Source organism: Rhamphochromis longiceps, linkage group LG13 (genome assembly GCF_057381845.1).
Source record: "Rhamphochromis longiceps isolate RC_006_pf linkage group LG13, R_longiceps_female_GT1.1, whole genome shotgun sequence".
In the NCBI taxonomy this organism is placed as follows: domain Eukaryota; kingdom Metazoa; phylum Chordata; class Actinopteri; order Cichliformes; family Cichlidae; genus Rhamphochromis; species Rhamphochromis longiceps.
In genome coordinates this window covers 9,922,684-9,944,485 of record NC_140569.1, presented here as the reverse complement: position 1 = coordinate 9,944,485, position 21,802 = coordinate 9,922,684, and the positions used below count along the sequence as shown (strand labels likewise).

General features: G+C 37.5%; 1 long non-coding RNA gene across 3 annotated transcripts in view; it reads left to right on the top strand.

Moving 5' to 3' along the window:
• Positions 1 to 21,044, top strand: part of LOC146655367 (uncharacterized) — a 97,312-nt gene extending 76,268 nt beyond the window's left edge. For all 3 annotated transcript variants that reach the window (XR_014914274.1, XR_014914275.1, XR_014914273.1), the window contains 2 exons: positions 9,040 to 9,152; positions 19,597 to 21,044. This is a non-coding gene — a long non-coding RNA (uncharacterized LOC146655367). The remainder of the gene's footprint in view (positions 1 to 9,039; positions 9,153 to 19,596) is intronic.
• Positions 21,045 to 21,802: the final 758 nt, after the last annotated feature.

Below are 21,802 nucleotides of genomic sequence, written 5' to 3'. Positions count from 1 at the left end.
TAAAGACTCGGTCTCTTACTGTAAGATCTACTTAAGAGATGCTGACGTCAAACAAAGGCTTCACATCTGCCAGAACTTTTCAGGAACTAAGAGAGAATTGTTTTTAGCTTCACCACCATGTTGTTGAGTCTTTTTTTTTTAACTATCAAACTCGTGTTTTTTATAGCTCTTTAAAGTTACTTCATGTTGTGTATGTGTGGTTTTTATTATGATTTTTTATTTCTTTTTGTTCTATTTGGGTCCTGCAGAGGCAAGGTCCTCTTAACTGCACATGCAAGACTATCTCGCAAATACCTTTGAATTAGAAACGTATTTCAGATTTCTGCCTTTACTTTTCATATACATTTTGTTGCAAGAGGAGGGATTTGATGAGGCTGATGAGGAGGAAATTGTATCTGTGTCAACAAAACACAAGACTTACACAATATTTTGAAAATGGCATTTTCAACACTTTTTTGATATTGTATTTCCTATAATATGCAAGGATGCTGGCTGTCAGCATTTTATATGAAGACCTTGTTTAGATGCTCTTTGTGAGGGCTTTGAAAGTTTTGTGTGTGATAAAATAAAGATTTGTATTTTTATATCAACATTTTATGACCAATCGCTGAGTCTTAAGGCATCAACACTTCACATCCTGAGGTAAACACTATGACAAAGGCCTGTGTTGATATATTAAACAATGATATCTATTCAGCTATTGCCAATTTCAGCTGGCTGAAATTGACTTTGCCAGTTATTATGAATAAGTCAAATGTTCTTTCACTTTGATGAAGTAGTCTGCACAACTGCCACTTGTTTTTAAAAAATGACTATATGAAGGATATAAAAAATTCACATACAATATTATCTGTTTCCAAGCCTTTATTGTGTAATCTGTATAGGTGTGTCTTTGGACAAGTTCAGCCTCTTGAAACTGAAATTCAAATGACACTCTCAGATAGTTATCTTTTCATGTCTGGATTTTAACTCCTGTTCACAATATAACAAACATCTACATGACACTCTTGCAGTTTCAAGTTTTCAGTGGTATACTTCAGGCTGGCTGTACTGATACTGATTATAGCAGCATGATCTAGTTTTGTTTGTCAGAGTACCATAGTACCATTTTCACTACGGCTGTGTTTACGTTGGGTTCATTCGGTTGTAGCACTATGATATCTGTATCATTTGAATAGTGGGTGTCAACGTTTTTTAGTATTTCAAAGCCCTTACACCGTCCTAACTGATACACGGCACCTGTATGACCCACTTGTCTATAAGTGCAGACCATTAAACCTAAAAGAAATCTTGGGACCCAGCAATGATGTAGGAACTGCAGAGTTTGTTTTTTTAATCAAATTGCATCCTATTCAGCTAACACTATAAATGTAGGAACAATTACCTGCACCTTCATTCTGGTAAAGTAAATAGCTGTCATAGTAAAATCAATACTTATTTCACTTCTATTTTCCTTAACCTCCTAAGACCCGAACTCTTCCATGGCATGCACTTTAATTTCTCTTTGATATTTGGGCATATTGGGACCCGATGAATGTAAAAACAAAGAATTACCAGTTTTTTGTTTCTGAGAAAAATGAGATCCACATATGAAGTTATTTGTTTAAAATTTTGATAGAGCAGTGGCAGTATAATGTCCTCGTGAGTGGATATCAGACCATTGTAGAGCAAAAGTTAGTATTTTGGTCTTGACAATCCAAAATGGGATGTCCACATATGTGGACGCCAGGTCCTAGGAGGTTAAATAAGTGTTTTATGTGTGTATCACTAACAGCTAAATGCAAACCACCAGTAACTACCTCAGTGTTCATTACCCATCACCATAGTATCATTTTTATTAAGGAATTCATTATATTAGTTACTAGCTGACGTACTGATCATTTCTCTACAGTAATATGAATCAAAGGGTATTTGCTGACGTACCATATATTGAGCTATAAAAATAGATCAGCATTCACTATCACTTCTACTCTCGGCTTCAGTCCTCTGTAACTCTAAACCAGCTCTCTGAGTCCACAGTTCCGTGAAGATAATGTTGGCAGCAAATCTGCAGGTAGGGAGCTAAGGTGCAAACAAAAACATTAGCAGCAGAAAGTTTGGAACCACTGCACTCTTTGAAGTTTTGTTGTGGAAAGTTAAAGATTCCCTTGAATATTAGTCCTAACTTTTGCTTATTCTCAGTGGCTCATCATTGCGTGCTGTTATCGCCATGAAAGGCTTTAGTTCTAGGAACCACTTTGCTATTGTCAACATAGTCGGTGACCTGCATAGGAACCTCAGATAAATGTAAATATGCCACAGTACAGCATATACTGAGAACTGAAACGTATTGATTCTGGATTTTCCCTGTGCTCCGCTGCCTGAGTCACTCACTGATATTAAACCTCTCACTTCCTTTTTGAAGCCGCTTTGTTTACCAGCCAACATGCTATTTTTACAGGAGGCCTCTGTTTGCTCACAGAATCGGTTTACTATTGAAAACAATGTGTTCTCTTAAGTGCGTATTTTGTTTAGAACAGCACAAATATCATTGTAACCTCTCATCTTATACTAGAAGTGCATCTGCGGAAAGATGTACTTGAAGCAGTAATTAAGGCTGAAAACTCTACTTAATCCCGGGCCACTCTGTTAGCACAAAAACAACCAACCAAACAAAATTGAGGCGGGTATTGCTCACAAAAAAATTCAGTTTGGCTATATTGCTTCAGAATCTATAGAAAATGAGAAAAACAAAACAATAATAATCAGTCGGTAATTAATTAACATTTAATTCAACACGTGAGTGAACAAGAAAAGTTAGTTGCCATAACTATTTGAAAGTAGGTCAATAGAAGCATTACTGAAGTAATTATGATTTTATGTGTGTTTATAAAGTTATCAGTAACTCATTTAGAGGTAAAATCATTATTCACAATACAATCATTTGTTAGCAACACCCTTAGTAGTGAGGTGCAATTTATTTGTCCACTATGTACATATGCCAGGAATGTTATTCCAATTAGTAAATAGAAAATATATGGGACTGACTGGAAGGTATTTATGGGTGTATTTGTCCTGTGGATACTGTGGCAAGAGCACAGAGTTTATCTCGGTGTGTTCTGAGACTCATTCCTGCTTGTTTTATTACCGCTGTTCACAGCGGGACAAAATGACCCTCGAGCTACGGGGAAATGTCCCAGTAGGCAGTCAGCCACTGCTTGTTACCATCTACAACTAACAGTTTTCTGAGTAAATAGTTCTAAATGCAAGTGAAACCAGACATTACATATTTTTTCAGATGCTGATGGCTATACCCAAGTACCATCATGCACTGTGTGTCATTTTAAAAGTCAAACTTCCAGAAAAAAAGGATGTGCTGCATTTTTGGTCAAGACAGAGGTCACTGGTAACATGAATCATTCAGCAGTTCTCTCTTCATGGAAAGGAAGCATTAGTATTAGATACACTTTAAAAACACAGTCTTAAAAATATTTTTTAATTATTAGATTTCAGTTCAGTTAGATTTATTTAGTGCGAAATTCACAACTATAGTCACCTCAAGCCTAAAGATTGAGGAGAATCCCCAGGAATCAGGTGATTCCCATATGCGCAAGCACTTGCCCACAATGGGAAAAAAAGAGCTCTTTTAACGGGAAGAGGCCTCTTGCAGAACCAAGCTCAGGGAGTGGCGGCCATCTGCTGTAACTTGTTGGGGGGTGAAGGGGAAAGAAGAGAGAAGAAGGAGGGCATAGAGAGATCACAAAAACACTCTGGGGAAAAACACAAACAAGGATTAACAAACGGTGTGATAAATGTTAAATGATAGAGTCGATAAATGTTAGTGCTACCTTGACAAACTAAAAAAAGGAATGATGAGATAATGCTAACTACTGCACTTTTGAACATTTTAATGAAGCTAATTAAATTTAAGGAGAAACTCTGAGGCCTTTTTCAAATTTATTCATTTTGCCTACATGTTTATTTCACCTCTGACTCAACTATGGACCAAGAAATTATTACAAACCACTGGTAGCTTTCTGTAGTGAAATATTAGAAGGGCCTTCTGCATTTGATTAGATATTTTCACAATACTCGACCTGTACTGGTTCAAAAATGAGCTCTCATCTTCTTCTTTCAGCTATTCTTTTTAGGGGTCTTTGATTTGGCAAAGATTTGATCCTGGATGCCCTTCCTGACAAAACTCTCCCCATTTGTCCAGGCTTGGGATCGATACTAGGAATACACTGACTTGAGGTCCCCCTGTGGCTGGCTTATTTTAACAGCAAAAATATTATATTTAAATTTGGCCTGGGAGCTAAAAGTGAAATATTGTTGATACGTTTACTGTAAGTCTTGTGATTACAAAGCAAAGCAATGAAAAGGATCATGTCTGATGCCTCTCATTCACTTCTGTGAAATCAGGATGAATTCCCACCTTTCTGCTTTTTGGCTTAAAATAGCTGTTATTATGTACATTCGATTTGCTCAGCATTTCACTGATATCTGCTTTGGATCCACCATTCTACACTATAGTGGAAGGTGTTTGTGCCGTTGACAAAAAAACACCTCCGGCCAACTCTGGTCGAGTTCACAAATTTCTTGGAGACCGGGTTAGATCTCCGTGATGGTATTATCCACCAAAGCAGGTTTGACAAGATGAGCATTACTGTTATGCTTGCAAAAAATTTGTTTGTGAAAGGTCAGTGAAAGACTTTGATCGTACAGATCTGTAGATTGTGCTTAGTGACTCATTTAGCTGCATAGTGAATGCCACCAACTTTGGTTCATTATCTTGGATAACATTTTTACTGATGGATGACTAAGTGTGTTTTTGATGTGGGGGAGTTAAAACTTAAAATTCAGAAGTTTATAATCAGCTAATGTGTCGATTATTTATCCTATCCTTTATTTTTCATTCCATAAAGCATCAGATAATATTTGGAAAGACTTTCATGAGCTGGTATCTTGTAGTGATAACTATTTTCACCTCTGTTTATTATTGTAATTGCAGCTTCAGATCAATGGGAGTTGGTTTATTGTTTTAAAGAGATACTGGTGGAGGTATAGCATACAAATGTGGAGCAGCTGAACTCGCCAAGCTCAGAGCCTTTTGGAAATTTGAAGTTTTTATATTTGTTGAGTGTTCCAATCTGTTGTGCTAACTTTAGCTACTGCTTTGCCTGCATATAAAAATGATCTGCTCATGTTAGAGTAGGAGGGCATGAGAACTCTTCACATTTGGTGTGAGGGCTGGACAGGAGTCCTCTTGGGTGCAGTTGATATCGTTAAACCACAATGTGTTGTTTTTCTGTTACTTTCGGTGTTAAATGTGGACTATTTAAGCTGTGGGTGTGGACGATTTGAAGGGCTGAAAGGGGTCTCAGTATGTAAGCTAATAAGTAATGGAATATTTTTTCTGCATCATGAGTTACATTTTTTACAATGTGTGCTGGTGATGAGTAAAGCACACATTGTAAAAAGTTTATTCCTCTATTGACTTCATTTTTTTTAATTTAGCACCAAATAACAACAACAGTCGCCTCAAGGCACTTTATATTGTAAGTTAGACCCTACAATAATACATACAGAGAAAAACCCAATAATCATATGAGCCCCTATGAGCAAGCACTTTGGCGATCGTGGGAAGGAAAAACTCCCTTTTAACAGGAAGAAACCTCCGGCAGAACCAGGCTCAGTGTTAAAATGTATATAGAACACTATTAGCAGCGATTCAGCTGATGATATTGAAAGGAAACTAATAATGCAGATTAGATATTTAAAGCTTTATTTTGGGGCATTTAGCCTTTATTTTGGACAGGGCAGACAGGAAAAAGTGGGAGAAGGAGAGCAGAGGAATGTAACGCAAGAAATAGTCCAGGGCAGAATTGAATCCAGGCCCCTGCATTAGTCTTTGAGCATATGGGTTACCTGCTCAAACCTCTCTGCTATCCCATTACCCCATAGATTACATTTTATTCATTTAGGTTTTGTCAATTGTCATCTGTAAATAGACAGCTTAGCTTTGTAAATAATAGCATGCTTGTTTCTACAGTCATGGCCTTCCAGCACTGAAAACACAGATGTTTCATCCCTGTAAATATGATTTAATCCAACTTTTTTGGGTCAGATTTTCTGCAAAAGCATCAAATAAAAACCTCAGTGGTCCTGTGAATTCAGAATAAGGAGTCAGATTTGCTGGGGGTGTACTGCTGCAGTGTAGCTAGAGGAGCTCTGGTGTGTGTGAGTGTGTGTAAAAAAACAAATTAAAAAAATCCTAACAACCACCGGCTCTCCACAAGGCTGTGTACTGAGTCCCCTACTGTACACTCTGTACACACATGACTGTGTTAGTTCCCACCCAGACAACACAGTCATCAAGTTTGCAGATGATACCACTGTGGTGGGGCTCATCTCAGGGGGAGATGAGACTGCATACAGAGCTGAAGTTCAGAGGCTGTCAGATTGGTGTGCAGACAACAACCTGGACCTCAATACCACCAAAACAAAAGAACTGGTAGTTGACTTCAGAAGGAGGAAGTCCGAGCTGCAGCCTGTCAGCATCAACGGGGAGTGCGTGGAAAGGGTCTCCAGTTTCAAGTTTCTGGGTGTGCACATAGACACAGACCTCCAATGGAGCTCTAACACCTCTGCGGTCTTAAAGAAGGCCCAACAGCGTCTCCACTTTCTGAGAATCCTCAGAAAAATGGACCTGAAGAAGGAGCTGCTGACCGTCTTCTACCGCTGCTCCATTGAAAGTGTGCTGACATATTGCATCGGTGTGTGGTTCTCCAGCTGCACCACAGCACACAGAAAGGCACTCCAGAGGGTCATCAACATGGCCCAAAAAATCATTGGACATCCTCTTCCCTCCCTGAAGGACCTGTACAGCACTCGCTGTCTCAAGAGGGCACGCAGCATCCTACGGGACTGCACACACCCAGGACACCGGGTGTTTAAGCTGCTGCCGTCTGGCAGGAGGTTCAGGCTGCTGAGGTCCCGAACAAATAGACTCAAGGACAGCTTTTACAACAGGGCAATAGCCCTGATCAATGTAAATAGCTGACCTGACTGGATACCTCCCTGGACTTTTTAGGGGGAGGTAACAATGTTTAAAACGATAACAATAATATTTATATTTATAACAAGGTGCAATAATAATTAATGTGCAATAATAACAGTGTGCAATACACATACACTTATTCTTCTTTTTTATACTAAGTTAATATACTGTGTTGTGTTGTTTGTTACGTTGTGATGTGTCATATCGTGTCGTGTTGTGTTATATGTAGTGCCGACGTAGGACAGTTTTTCCAATTTCATTGTACTACTGTACTATGTATGACTGTGCAATGACAATAAAGAGTTATCTTATCTTATCTTATCTTATCTTATCTTATCTTATCATCTAGTGTTCTGCATATTCTGCAACTGGTCATTTTAAATCTCTAAGTACAAAAAGAATTCATCAGTGATTCAGTGCAGTATTTCTGCTATGAATTCTCGAGGGAAAACTGTGTCCTACTGTTGAAAATTTCAACACGTAAGGCCAAAACAAAGGAGGAACAGGATACAAAAGGATATAAATAGCGCTCCAAAGTTTTTAAATAATTCCTTTATAAATGAAAGATAGGAAGATATGAATATTAAAAGTTGACCGCCCACATCTGAGCTTCTTTCACCTTCTCTTTGTCTCTCACACATAAGCAGGCTTCATGTTTAGTTAAAACACACCCACACAAAAAGGACTTTTTGCATCTGTCTGCTGTGTGTGGGATGACTTTTCAGACATGGTCTCATGTGTCAAACAATGCACTGACATGTGAATGGTGAGAAACTAAGTCAGAAGACTGTTGGCACAAAATGTTAAACCCGGGTTCCTATCACTTTCTCTCTGACCCATGTAGGAAGGTTAAGTGGTTAGAGATTGTTGTTTGTTTTAAATGAAAAAAACCTTTGTGTGATTTGGTGTGTGAGTTACTGGAATATCTCTAAAACCTGTGTACTATTTTCAGAGAAAGTCAGATAGTCGGATCCAAGTGTACGTGGTTTTCTGGAAATTATTTTTTAGAAAGATTTTATACGTATATTTTTTTCGGTACTCTGTCATCAGTTACTGCACCCATCACCCATGTACAGTGTTATTGGAACATGCATACTTCACCTAATTATGAAACGATGTGTACTCATCCGGCATCTTTCAGTGGTTAAAATGTGAGAGACGATAAATTCCAGCAGTGAAGGCATCCTGGCGTCACTCCAGAAAATTTTTAATTGCGCGTAGCAATGAAGACAGCGTCATTTCAGTTTTCCGTGAGAAATTTGCGCGTAAATAATGGGTGCTTTGCACATGACAAATGCACGCGGCTCTTTCTGTACGGAAACTGTGTTTCTGAATTAAAACTGTGCCGTGTGTGTGCGTATACCTCCGCATAAACTTTGCACCATTCATACAGAGACGTTTATGAGTCAGCTGAAAGGGCTGTGATATCATATTGCACCCTACAAAACGATAACATCAAAGAATTTGGGCAACATATTATTTAAGCTTTAACAGACATTTTTATAGTAATATTTTAAATGTTGCAAAATAAATCACGTTGTAAACACGTAACAGACTAGATATTTTTTATAACAATTCTGTTAGTATGATTGTATAATTGTGCATAATGGTGGTATATTGGCTTCTTGGATGGTTTAGTGTTGCTATGGTATATTACCGATGCTAGATTAAGGACAAAACTGACCTAATTTTTGTCCAGACAATTATATTCGGTGTATTTACATTAAAAAGCATATGTGTCACAGCAAATGCACACTTTAGAAGAAAACCTAGCGGCACCGAGATTCCAGAATTCCTAAGAACTTGGAAAAAACAAATGAGAAAACTAAATTAAGAGATTTGTTTTTTATTTAAACATCATTAAAAATGAAACATACTGATGTCTTTGTCTTACAGTTTGAGACTCTTTAGATAATATATCTGCTTGTTTTGAAAGCCGTGTTTCCAGGACTCAATTCTTTGAGGTGATATGCTAAAGTGGGGATTTTTTTATTTTGCAGGTCTAAGACGCAGGATTGAGAAACAGTTTCACCACAGGACTATCAGACTGGTTTCCACCACATTCACCCATCCTGACAAGCGGTGGGGAAACCACCCCAGCAAAGCTCATCTGGTAGGAGTGCACACATTTGTAAACTACTGTACTTGGCAGTCTGATTAGTGCCTTGTTGAAGATATCAAATATGTTTATCTGATTTTAATCCTTCGCTATTCCTACTGTGTGTCGGCAGTGCATATTACACACATGGATTATATAGTTGCGAGTGTAGTCAAGATCAAACATGGGAAACCCCTGACCCGAAGTTAAAGTGATTTATACACCTACCTGACATTACCCTATTTTGTCGAAGTCTGCTCATCTCCAGCTCGCAGTTGCAGACAATGTGAGCACTAGAGCTAGGAGTAATTTCATTTCATCTCACCAGTTCTGTGATATTGTTATATTTTGCCTAAATTAGTAAAAGCTGTAGTTCATTAGTCATTTAGGGTATCAAAAGTCCTCCAACAATGTCTCTCAGTTTCTGTATGCAGATTACAGCAGGGCAATGCAGTGATTCCTTCTGTGTGTGCTTTTGAGCAACACCAAACCTTATCTCTAGTGCCTGCTGATATTCTATTTCAACAAACTCCTGCATAGAGTTTAAAATAGTGCAAATACAGTGTGGAGCCTGTGCGCCTTCTTCAAGACTGGCTGAAAAAAATTATAGTACGACCAACATAAATCTGCTTTCTTCACACTAAGCAAAGGGACAAAACACATCCAGTACTGTGTATAATAGGAAAAATTAAATGTAGGGAGAAACATTAAAGAAATGATGTTACTCCATCTGTATTTTAGTCAATTCTACGTTGCTGGTGGACTGTTAGTGGGACTGCAGCAGCTCAGATTAATTAACTAAAGTGGACTCTGTTCATTCATCAGCGTGTTAATGGTCAATATTGTAAACGTCAAGGTGTCAGATGGAGGGACAAAAAAAATGCAACTCTCACGAGGTGAAGCTCATACTGTAAAGTATGTGTGTAAAATACATCTAAATGTGTGTTTTCATAGAGACTATCTGGAAACCGAGGCAGTCTCTGTGACATATAAACAGAATAAATATGAAACTGGTAATAATTTTAGGAATATTTCCAAAAAAGGTGAAGGTTGAATCAAAAAAAAAAGAGCAGCAAGTAAGAAAAACTACAAATTTATTTGAGATCGTATGACACGTTTCTTTGTAGTGCCAAATGTAAGTAAACCTATTTGTCAAAGAAAGGGAAAAAATGTCTTTCTGGAACTCCCACAAACACAACTGATTATAAAACTGTGATTATTTGTGCTGGATTACTGCGATTTGACCCACCAGCCACAACATGTTTGCACCTTTATCACAGTAATTTTAAGTGTGATTAAGTGGGGAGTGTGTGACAATAGCAGCTCATTTTTTCCTGACAGTTTGTTGGAAGGATTGCAAGCATAACATATCAAGTATAAGAGGCTTGCTTGTAGATTTTAATCTCATGTCTCTTACAAAGACTGTTGGCAAAACTGCTAAATCGGTTACTGCAGTCAAAAACAAATGGAAAAATAGATAATCACATCTGAAAATGAATAAAGGGCCCTTTACATATTAAGGTAAAGATCTAGAGAGAAGTCCAGTTTTGTGACCACGAGATAAATGTCCTTAGTTTTGCAAACCATTCCATGATAGCCGGATAACTTTCTGTTGGATGGAGACCCTGCCTTGTGCTCACTTCACTCACCTTGGATCATAAAGACAGAAATACAAGACAAGGAAGGAAATATAAACAAGATTGCTTTGCAACTACGTCAAGTAGTAATTAGGCTGTCGCATTTGGGGGAACAGTGTTATTGTGTCCAAAGTTATAGTATAACATAAGTTTAACTGTACTGTTAATCGGAGGTCTAACAATGGAAAACAGGTGCCAGAAATGGTGCAGCTGTACAATAATTGTCTTCCCTGAATATTTATGTGAAATAGCCTATAAATGATGTTACATTCTGTTAACATAATTTGCATTATTTTAACAGATTTGATTCAACTGCACAGTTGTAGTGAGATCAGCATTAAGTTAGAAGTGTTGCTTTAGTCCCAATAGTTAGAATAAAGTACACTACACAGAGACCAGTCCCTGGGGTTTGGTCAGTATTGTGTTTTTAATTCTTTTAAATGAAAAGTGAAAATTGAATGCAGACCTGCAAAGCCTTATTCTGACAGCCACATAATTTAATTAGCCAACTCTCTTCAGGGTGAGTGCGTGAGAGCAAGTGTAGTATGATGGTTTCCAGTCTTCACTCTTCCACACGCACAGATGTGCAAACATGGCTGTGTTTGCATCACTTAAGAGGACACTGGCACACTTCCTGGAGACTCGCCCCAACCATAACCACTACTTACCTTAAACCAAGCCTTCTCCCCGAAATTAATTTACATCTACAGGAGACTTATTTTTCCTTACTAATAGTTAGCGGACTCCCTACATTGTGATAAACTGATTTTATGACTCTACAAAATGACTAATGCAAGTATACATGCACCCAATAAGCAAAAAAGTAGCAGATGTTATAGATTTTCCCTCTTGTGCAAAACAACCTCTATTCCTTCACTTGTTTTGACAGCTGCGTGCATGTGTGTGTGTGTGCATGACCATATCACAATTTGTGGTAAATGTCCCAACTCTCTCGTTCTGGTCTCTGGCTGAGCCATTTATCTCCACATCCATCTCTCGAGTCAGCAAGTGAACTCCTTTTTCTGTAAAAATGTAAGCGGAAAGCAAGTCCAGTGGAAAATAAATCACTCACTCCTGCTCTATTAGCAGAGTACTTATAGACTCACATAGACATACAGTAATTAAGCAATTGTATTATTTTTGTAGTTTCAACTGGAAAATTATGAAATAGGACATTTACAGTCACCATGCACAAGTGCACAGTGTCATTGCAGTATCTCACTAGCCCTTTGTGTAGATATTAAAATACACTTATTAACTCAAACAAAATGTAACTGACTCTCAGCACTGAAGAAACATATTGTGAAATAAAACCAGGACTAGTTTAATGCAAATAAAATCATAGAAATTATGTTTTTTTGTTATGTTTTCAATCAATACAAAATAAAAGTGAACATCAAGGACTGTGCTCATGTGTGTGTTGTAAATCAACCAAGCAAACAGGCTTTTTTTGACAGGATTGTTGTTTTCAAAGCTTTGAGCTGTGTTAAATGTTATGTGGTTTCTCTGCACTGTTGTAGGCGGCTTTTGCTTCATTTGATCACAAGGGATCAGTAAGCCAACTTAAAATGTTGATTTGTTTTGCTGCATGCTCTATGACGATGGGCATCTCTGAGCTCTGAAAGCTTGCCTCATTGCTAGTTTGAATATTAATAGTAGTTTTTCTTCATGTGCTTTCCAGTGTTTGCATATATATACCTTACTTTATTAACTGCCTATGGTGTGTGTTCTTAGCCAAATTAGACACATTTATTGGGAAGTAAAATTGAGAGATACAGACAAAAAAGGAAAACAATTTGCCAGAGAGGACTGACAGGAGGATAACTTATCCACTGCACAAGTTCCTTGTTTTCACCTTTGATCTCCAGCCAATTCATACATCTGGTGCTAAGTACTCTGAAACCTGCTTATCGCTGATGCAGGTTTCCAATTTATCAAAAGTGACAATAAGAGAATAAATCCATTCATCCATCAAGCTGCTTCATCTACTTCCACCGATAATGAATAGAGTGATTTAACTGAGAAATCCCATGGTATAACCTTTGATCTTTAACCAGTAAGCAATTTGTGTTAACACTCACAGGCTGCACATAATAAATTAAAAGTGAACATCAGTTAGCTTCAGTTGCCCAACCTTCAATCCAAATCTGAAAGTGCAAGAAAATCCCTTCTTCCTTTAGTGTGTCAGCCCTCACAGAAAAAACACAGTATATTTGTTACACTGTAAACACCTAGCTGCCATAGCAGTACTGCAGATGGTGCTGCATATTGGAAAATTATGTGGACTCCTCTTTGCAACATTATGTCCTTGCATCATTTTGTTTTTTGTTTTTTGTTTACAGTTTTTGGACCCTGACTCTTTCTGACTTTAACAAAAGTCTAAAAAGAACTTATCATTTACATTGACAGTATGCAGCCAGTTATGGCCACCAGTGAATGTCGGCCGTGTCTTGGGAGGCAGATGGGACTGTATGCTAATGAGAAGGTTAGCGCTGAAGTGTCCTTGGGCAAAATACTGAACCCCAAAATTGCCCCCTACATCTGTCTGAGTGTAGGTAAGCATGATAGTTAGAAAGTGCTTAAAGGAAACCACTCCCTATATTGAGAGATACAACGGATGTTACTTTTCTTTCATGAAATATATCAAAACCTAATGAGGTTAGAATTAGAACAATTATGCATGTCTGTCTGGAACAGCTCTTTTAAAAAACAGCCCCAGAAATGGAATCGCTCAGGAGCTCTCATGACACATTTTTTTTATTTTGCATTTCTGGATTTAGAGCATGTGTCCCTAGATTTCTGTTCTCATCTTGTATTTGATCTGTTTTTGGGGCCAGTGATTTTTTTTTCTTCCTTTCACAGGATTTATTTATTTATTTTTGTTATTTCTTTGCAGTTTACTTCTCTTTGGCTATCTTGGTTTAAAAGCAAAGACTAAATTAGTACAGATACATTTCTTTTTATCTTCCAAGATCATGACTAATAGGCAGAGAAAAGCTGTTGCACTTCAGTTCTCACTGTAAATGGAACTTAGTCTTCATATGCAACAAAACTGCACAAATTTCCTGCTCTTTTTGTCTTTACAAAAACACAAAAAAAAGCTTTAAGCTTTGCTAAAATTCATCTTCCTTGAAAGAGAAAGAGCTACAGCTCCATACAAGGTGCATGGAAAAGAGCACAAAGTCTGAAGAGGTTAAAGCTCCAGCAGTGCTTTTAATATAAAGAACAGCTTCAGTGCATTTCGGCTTAATCGAGCACTGACATTGTTCTTTAAAAGCAAAATAACTTGTATCCTAAGAAAATTCTGTCATGGCTCCTGGGTCATTGACTCAGTATTTTGAGATTGTTCTCTTATTTCAGTTAAGATTTTTCTTATCTATGATATCCAGTGTGCTTATAATTATGTTTGGATTTTGTGCTTGAGTTCTAGTTTCCTGAATAGAATAGAACAGAATAGAATAGAATAGAACAGAATAGAATAGAATAGAATAGAATAGAATAGAATAGAATAGAATAATCCTTTAATTGTCCCACAAGAGGAAATTTGGTGTATCAGCAGCAAAAACACACATATACAAACAGAACAGGACACAGAATAGAAACACAATGTTTACATATTCACATCATGGACAATAGTTACCAAAATTTGAGGTGATGTTTTTTTTATTAGCATTCTGCTTTGGGTAATTTGGTATAGTGTCTTGTTATTTTTCGTAGCCTTCCCTCAGTGTAGGAGTTCTAATGTTTCATTGTTTCCTTATTTTGCCAGTCCCTCATCTTCAGTTTTGTGGTTTCTTGTCTTGTTAGTTAGATTCTCTTCACCTGTGCCTCATTTTCCACAGCCGTGTCCTCTCCTCAGATACTTTGTGTGTTTTTAAGCCTTCAGTTTTCCTCAGTTCCTTGTCGTGTTCTCCTACATGCTCTGTGCGCCTTCCTTCTGTGGTTTCCCTTTTGACTCCAAGATTGCACTTCTAGCTCCAGCTTAGTTTTGTTTTGCATTTCCTTGAGTCCCAGTCTCATGAGTTTACCTTTACTCTGCATACTGGGTACTAAATCTGCCTAACGCATATCGTGATAAATTCAATCTGCTGTCACAAACACACAAACGGCATCAATTTAAAGATACAAATTCTTAATTTAAAAGGAGTGCCTTTGGTTGTTATCGCATCAAAAAAAAGTGTCAAGATGAATACTAAACTTAATTTTCTTAATGATTCATTTGGCAATCTGTCAAAACCGAAACCTTTCATATTTAAAAGTTAGAAAGCACAGCGATGATGCCATTAAATGAACTGATTAATATTTATTTATTTATTCATACAGAGATGCGATAATGTTAAATATCTTAACACATTCAGTTTTATTTTGATAAATGCACTCGGTAGGAGCTAAATGCAGATCCACTAAAGCAAACAGGGAAGACAAAGCACCCACTCATCCATCAGACTGGTTAATCTAGTCCTGTACCTTCAGTAAATTATTCATCAAACTTGTGTTTTTGTCCTGAGAGAAAAGAATCACTGGAGTGAACGGGCACTCCCGTTGTATACCGCTTTCTTCAAAAAGTTGTTTACTTTTGAGGAGAAGCAGATTGTGGTAAAAGTGCTGCGAGTGTGAGCAGTTTGAGCTCTGGGGCTATTGTACAAATTAGTAAGGGTATTTATATAACGGATATAAAACACTATGTTTTTTCTCAGTGTCCTGAGATCCGACCTTATGCAGCTATGCTTTTGACAATAATCTCAAACCCTAAAAATGTAGCTTAAGCTGCATGCTGAAATGTCTTTCACAGCAATACCGAGTCTGAAACTAAGTGGGCCTCCACTTTAAAAGGGCAACAGACTAATTTATCTCCTTAGCTCTTAGCAGAATGATTAACAGCATCACCAAAGCAAAAAAATTTCTAGCCGTCCGGCCTGTAATAGGTGCAGTGTGAGGAGAAAGGGTGGGTTATAAATGGAAGACTGTAATTTATCTTGTTGCACGTCTTACAAAGTCTTTAATCACAGTGTTCACCTATGGTACTTTAAGATGGCTAAAGACATTCATCCTCAGGAGGAGATCCTGTCAGTTAGGGGACAACTGTAGAAATTTGTCTTAATAATGTGGTTGTGTACACTTTGTATACTGTGTCTGTTTTATATTGTGCAAACTTACATAAGAGAGCTCAGTTTCCGGGGATTTTAGCTGTGTCGTTTCTCCCAAAACTAATTTTAAATAAAAGCCAAGAGCAGAACATTTATAGTTGTGTAAAATGCTAGTGGCAGCTGCTCTTTAAACATAGTGTGCAGAGACGAGCAGGAAATACAAATTATTACATTATTTGTGAAAAAAAACCCCCAGGTGATTTTAGAAATTCCTTGCTGCAAGTGGATCTGTATTAGAAAACATGTATTTCTTGCTGAAATAAGACATAAATTAACAAAAATAGTAAAAATAATAAATGAACTGGAGACTGGAAACATGAATGACGAGTCTTAATGATCAGCATGTTGTGTTAAAAAGTAACCTCAATCAAACGGAAAACATATGGTTCATCCTCAGTTAAAACACTTGCAACTAAGCATAAGGTTTCCAAAAAATTCATCTGCTAAAGGCCTTAAGCGTAAATGTCTGCTAACAGCTTTCATCTTTTTCCATCTTTTCCACCGATCCACAAAGCTAGGGTTTCTATTGTCTGTTGTGTAGCCAAAACTGTAAGGCTCTTTCTTCAGACAGAGCCACAGAAACACTTTGTTTTAGTCTGTTTAGACTGTGCAGACAGGGTCCATTGTGACTTAGCACAGCAACCGTCATCCTAATAATTAGCCTTAAAACTAAATCTGATATGGTAAATTCTGTTTAAGCAAGTACAAGTTTCAAAAACTTTAACCTTGACCCCACATGCATTAAACTTTGTTTTTAATTATGAAAAAGTACTCATTATTTTAACAACTCCAAAGTTAGAGCGTGACATTCAATGGAAAGTAAATAATATCAGGCCTGTAATATTTTACTGACTATAATTTAACTGTATTTCTTGGCAGAGATTATACTTGTATGCTCTATGGGGTGTTATAAGATTGTGTAACAGAAGAAATAACCACCAATTTATAATTGGTTAATGCCTTTAACTTAGAAGCTCACAGAATCTCACCTGCTTCAGAGCTGGTAATGCTTGTGAGAAGTCTCAGATAAATTAAGGATGAACAAGCTAATCTGTTAGATTAAATGGTCAGGGTAAAGGTAGCTATCCAAACTTTTCTCCAGGTTCCAATTATTAGTGGAATACACACACGCACAAGCTACTGTAGCATGGTACATATTCACCTATAAACAGATTGCCAACGTATTATGCCTAGTAGTCTGGACAAACTGGTGTAAACAAGAAAATGAATAGATGATGGGAGGATATCTTTGAAAAGTGAGTGTCTTTTTAATTATTTTCATGTCCAAACCTAACTTACTTCTCTAATTGCTGTGGCTTTGTCTGTGGAAAAAGGAAGGGAAAAGAAACGACATACACCAATAAGTTTAATAAGAGTGGAGAATCATCTCTGGATTGTGAATTACATTGTATTTTTAGTCATGATCACAGCCCAATTTTTCCTTTGTTTTGATGATCGTTGCCGTGTGTGTGTGTGTGTGTGTGTGTGTGTGTGTGTGTGTGTGTGTGTGTGTGTGTGTGTGTGTGTGTGTGTGTGTGTGTGTGTGTGTGTGTGTGTGTGGAGCCAAAGTGGGAAGCTACAGAGATGTTGGACAATTTGACACAGATGTTTCGGTGAATTTATAAACACTAGGTTGTAGTAAAGAAATAACATCCACTACATTTGCAGTCCAGTTGTTTTTTTTGTCTAGACTTGTGTTTGTGTTTGCAAAGGGGGTACTTATCTACTCTAAGTGCACAGAAGCTCACTTTTCCTAAAGTTTGAAAAAGTTAAGTCTCCTAACTTTGCTAATGACTACATATGAACAGTTGAGAACCGAAACATTTTAGAGATCAAATTGTGCGGTAGCCTACGTTTCAGTGGCATAATTTAGCTTTATACATAGCTCATAAAATGATACATTTCATAAACTTTTGTGAACTCTACAGACATGTCTAAAGATTAAAAACCTACAAACTTTAAACTGTAGCTGTATACTTTCTGATAAAGAACTTTGCATGTCTTTATGCTGTTCAGTTCTAGTATCTAAAAAGGAAATATGAGCAGAGCGTCACTCCCAACGTTTCAGATACAGTCACAGTTTACTGCACTGGGCTTGGAATCAATTTTTAGCATGCAGGGCAGGAGAAGTTGCTTTCAAGTATATTTTTGGGTGAAAAATTTTGAATAGGTGTATATTAGATCTTTTTATAGTTTTGTAATTGAAATTAATTTTGGCATTATAGTAGGTTAATATGCTAAAACAACAGTCTACAGAATATTGCCAAAGGATATGTGTCATAAAGCGCAGACTGAACAGAATCAGAAACGGAGCAGCCCTGGGTTCCTCGGCGGCAGATATTCAGATACCTTCCAGTTCTCTCCCTTACTTCCTACTACTACTTCCTTATGTGGCTCAAACACTGATAAGTCTCCTTATGAGGCCTCGCGATGCTATGCGTCAATAGCCCATGAGGAAAGCCTGAGGGTGCAGGTGCTCTGTCTGCCACTGTGTTCAGAGCTGTATGTGGATTACTCTTGTGTAATATCATCACACGCACACACAAGCACACCGTTCGCCTGAGACGGATTCTATTCGCTCGAATTTGAAACGCTCCGTGTGAGATAAATGCAACATTTCTAAAATAGCAATCGCTGTGACCAAGATTCTTGTGCTTGACACAATGAGATACCTTCCTTTCGTGTTTTATTTACACCTTTTAACAAAATACACTGATTAACTAAAGAATATGGAGTAAACATACTCATAAAATATTCAACATAAATCTAACTAGTTCTAATGATTAAATGTGGCCAGAAAACAAAATGAAATGGCAAGTAAAACTTAAACTGGTTAGTAATATTCCTCCTGCTGTTGAGTCGCAAATTGAAGAGATGATTCAGCCGCCACTCTGGTTAAAAGGGAGTAGGCTTCTGCGTTCAGATGTTGGAGACACTTACAGCTTTGATATGAATTTGATTTGAATGTCAGCCTGATACATACATTACTATGCACCAACCTTCATCAGTAATGCAGTGTGTAGTAGCCCGAGAAAGAGCTCAGAGTTATAAAAAAAGATGCTGCTATTTAAGCAGTCCTGTGAATTGTTTGATGAAGTTCTTTTCACAACAACAGTTGTGAAGTGGTAGTAAATAAATCTAGTAGCGCTTTATAAATAGATTGATTTTTGATGAGTTTAGAAATGTTGTCAGTGTGGTATCAGTTGAGAGGGAGACATGCCCTCATCTCCTAGGAGTGTAAGTCTAACTAAGACATTTGATCCTTCAAAGGAAAATTTCCAAAGGCTTTTAGAAAATAATCAGACGTTGAGCATGAACATAACTGAAAATGTGTAATTGTAATTGAACTCAGCAAATGCAGCTCAGGTTGTGCTGCATATAACGAGAATGCACGCGTGGTGCCAACTACAACAAGTGCTGTAGCTAACTTATAAGGGTTTATTCTAAAACATTTTTTTTTGATGTTGGAAAACGTATTGTGATTGTGATTGTGTTGCATTGTGTGCTTTTCTAACTACAGTACTAATGATGCCTAATAATATCAGATGACCGCTTAATGCAGCGTCTCCTTATGTTTTAACAGTTTCTTTATGTCTTTTCCTACACTTCATCATTTCCATGTTTTCCATGTCTTGCCCTGCATCCTAACAATATTTTTCTCTGGGTTTGTTCCAGTTGAGATGTTGCTGAGGCACTTTGTGGTTATGACCTCATCATCATGAGATGGAAAGGCTGGTGACTGCAGGCAGCTACAGAAGAGGTGGTGCTGTGTTGTGGTTTGCAGCTGCTGGTTCTTGGCAAAATAAATTGCACTGTGGAGATGCCTCAGGGAATTATTTGCTCAAAGGTTGAAAGGATGAACAAAAAAAGGAATTCAAGAGGTATTTGTGATTCAGACTGTGTTTGTCTGTAGTTGTGACTTAGATGTATCTCAGATCAAATTTCGTAATCGATGGAGAAACTGTTTTTAAAAAAATATTTATTTATTATTTTTAATCAGAAATATCTTTTTACACCAGCGATTAAGTTCCACAGTTTAAGGACTAACTGGTCTGGTTGACTGACACTGCTGAGTAACACTACAGTGTTTTAAAACCATTAACAGGCTGCCATTCATGGGGCGAGTGGGCTTCATGGCTATTGTCACACATTACAACCACGTAGTAAAATTTTAAAAAGTCGTTATTGCTGAGAACATGTCATTCATCAGAAATGTGCACACATTTTACATGATAGGAACTGTTTTTTCCCCACTTCTCCTGAAATATACTACATCAGGAAAAAATGGTTTTTACCCTAAAATTCGCATGTTTTGAGCAGGGTTTTGAAAAATTTTCCACTAATCCGTCCTGAGTCATAGGTATGACTTCAGCAATGTTAGGGAACTTCTTTAGATGGTGTTAAAGAGCTTAACAGGCGCCTCCTTGTAGGAATGTAATGACTCCGCTTCTGTTTGGAGAAACCCCAGATCTAAAGAGCTCCTCTTTTCTGTGTTTTAAGAGAAAGACATACTCCTCTCTTTTCTACTTTTTAAATGTATCCATACTCTGGCATTCATAGGAATTGGCATTAACACGAGTGGATAGAAACTACGTGAAAAATGAGTCATGCCTAGAAAACCCTGACCTTAGAAAATGTTGATATACACTAATTTATGTGCTTTGGGGTCCTTAGGGACTAGAAAAGCGCTATACAAATGCAGGCCATTTACCATTTACCATTTATTCCCTTAACTATATAAAGATTGGTGCCTGAATTTTTTTTTCTGTATGTGTAAGATTTGTAACATGTAACATTTCCATTCTACAACATGCAGTGGGAAGACTACATGTAGTCTTGTACCTACAATCTTGAATTTCAAGGCCTGATGTGGATGCTTGTCTCACCTACTTTTTCCCTGTACTTGTTTTGCTCTAACATTACCATTAATTAATAAACTAATTATCTAGCCTATGGAATTGATACATTTGGCTGTTAATTATTAAAAAAGAAGCATACACTATTCTTATGGGCCAATCAATAATCTAAAAGAAGCTTTGACAAATCAACACTTTTAATAGTCAATTAATAGTCAATATATGACCCCACACCCCTGCACACACACACACACACACACACACACACACCACACACACACACACACGCACACACACACACACATAGAAAAAAAACATGAAAACATGACTTGGTTTAGTTTGACCTCTGTTACATTGAGGCAGTGATATTTGAGTGCTGAGCAGGAAGCAGGTTCTCATAGCCCTGTCTTTTTCCCCATGTTGAAAATGGTGGCACAGAATGTAAGATTGTAATGTATGAAGTACCAAGGAAATTTTGCTATGAAATAAAAAAATGTAATAAAATGCAGTTTTTCTTAAGAGTCATGGAGTTTTCAGGTATCATGTTTAGGAAATGCTTCAGTGAAGTGACACTTTTTAAAGCAAGTGGGTGATTGATCGGTGAACTGAGGAGTTTAATGTGGCATGGACATTCAGGTTCAGGTGTAATTTCTCGCACAATATGCCGATCAGTATGGTACATACAAGAGAGTGGACAGGAAAAGAGCTCAGTTTGTTCATATGGGTAATGCAGACGAAAAAAATACATTTGCAGTGTGTGTGTGTGTGTGTGTGTGTGTGTGTGTGTGTGTGTGTGTGTGTGTGTGTGTGTGTGTGTGTGTGTGTGTGTGTGTGTGTGTGTGTGTGTGTTTGTGTATTGTAAAAGGAACCGTGTAAACTTAAAAGAGGGACAAAGACCAAAGAAGGAAGAGTGCATGTGAAAAAGAGAAAGACAAAGTGGTGAGAGAGGGCGTATATCTTTAGCTGCCTATAAAGCTCTGCGTGCTTCTCATTTTAGGCAGAAGTGAATCCTGGCTGTAAGAAAT